Consider the following 2,008-nt stretch of genomic DNA (forward strand, 5'->3'; position numbering starts at 1 on the left):
CAGGTAGGCCACACCCCTGGGGAAACTCCCCTTAGGCAGACCGGCCGCTTAGAACTCAATTATGTGATCCATCATGGGAACCACCACTCACAACTGGAGTCCAGCCAAGTTGACACATCTTCAACTATCACAACCAGCCTTCTGGTTAGCAGTCAAGTGCCTTAGGCACTATGCTACCAGAGCTCCTTGGTGCCCATAGGAATATATATATTCAACAGACTGAAAACATTAAATCACTTAGCAAATTATTTTTTTTTTGGCTAATTCTTTTGAGTCTTCATGTGCCACATGCCTTTACAAATATATCACAACATATTTGTGTCCAGTAAATTACAATAAACAATAATATGTAGGTAAAATTTTTTAACTAATGGGAAAAACTTGAGACTAAAATAACTTGAGATCATTCAGTTAGCCAGGAGAATGGAACTGCCATTTGAACCCAGGAATCTTTCATTCCAAATCCCATTCTCCTTAAAACCACTACATGTTGAGGCATAATTTTGGATATATTTTTCAATAATGCAAAAGTGGGCTTCTTATTCTCTAAATGAATTTTCTAGCTCTTTCCTCATCTCAAATGGAAATAGTTCAAACGATATTACAGAAGCCTTTAGTGCCTAAGGCATTTAACTGCTAACCAGAAGGCTGGCAGTTCAAACCCACCAGCCACTCCTCGGAAGGAAGACTGGTTGGGCAATCTACTTCCATAGTGATACTGCCTCAGAAACCCGAGAAGGGGTCGCTATGAGTCAGGTGTGACTCAATAGCAGTGTGTTTGGTTTGGTTTATTGCATAATTATGTCACCAGAGTTCATTGTTGTTGTCATCAGGTCCCATCGAATTGGCTCCAACTCATAGTGACCCTGCGTACTACAGAAAGAAGCAATGTCTGGTCCTGCACCATCCTCATAAGCCTTGCTATACCTGAGCCATCGTTGTAGCCACTGTGTCAGTCCATCTTGTTGAGTGCCTTCCCCTTTTTTGCTAACCCTCTACTTTACCAAGCATGATATCCCACTCCAGGGAATGGTCCCTTCTAACAATATGACCAAAGTACTTGAGACGAAGTCTAGCCATTATTGCTTCTTAGGAGAATTCTGACTGTTCATTAGTATGGGAATATGAAACCTAGTCAAATAAGCATAATTAGTTTACGATAATAGAAAGGCATTGTTGGGGTGAAATAAAATTCCAATTTTTCCTTTTAGGCTTTTTTTTTCCCCCCCTTGGTAGAAGAATTTTGGCCTGGAAGGCTAACACATGAATTCTAGTCCTAGTTTTTCTGGGCAGACCTTAACTTCCTCAGTTGGACCAAATATTTTAGAAAGTCCCTCCTTGTGATTTTGTGATTTAACAAGTTTCCCTAATGTACTAACCACAAAGCAGAATTCCCCCAGTTTCCCTTTCAAAGTCATTCTTGAAACATCTATCTTGAGATGAGTTGACAATAGTGGTATTACCGCAAGACAGTGACCCCACTCTTGTATCTGCTTGGCTACAGCATTCAGAAAGGCAAACTAGCCAGCCCCACCACACAGTAAGGGAAAAAGCATGGGCTCAAACTCAGAGCCAACATCCAACTCCATGTTCTCATTATGTGTGCTGGACTGCTCCTCTCTTGACCTCAGTTCCTCTGCTCATAAAATGAAGTATTTGGGTTGTATTCTCCAAGGCCTCTTCCAAGGAAAGTACCATTACAGCATCATCATTTCTAGGATTAGAGTGGACATATGCTAAATATTTCGAAGGTAATATGCTGTTCTGGTTACCTAGTGCCACTCTGAGAGGAATAAACCACAAATGTGGTGGCCTTAACAAACAGGAGTTTATTCTCTCACAGTTTGGAGGCTTTAAGTCCAAGTTCAAAGTGCCAGGCTCTAGGGGCTGGGTGAAAGCCCCTCTACCTTGGGCTTCAGCTCTGCCTCCTGCTCCTGCCCCACTGAAGCTGGAGGCTTTTCTTCACTCAAACAGCTGCTGGCTGCTGAGGCTGAAGCCCAAGGTTAAC

Source organism: Orycteropus afer, unplaced genomic scaffold, assembly GCF_000298275.1.
Source record: "Orycteropus afer afer isolate SDZICR_OR568_19922 unplaced genomic scaffold, OryAfe1.0 scaffold00024, whole genome shotgun sequence".
In the NCBI taxonomy this organism is placed as follows: domain Eukaryota; kingdom Metazoa; phylum Chordata; class Mammalia; order Tubulidentata; family Orycteropodidae; genus Orycteropus; species Orycteropus afer.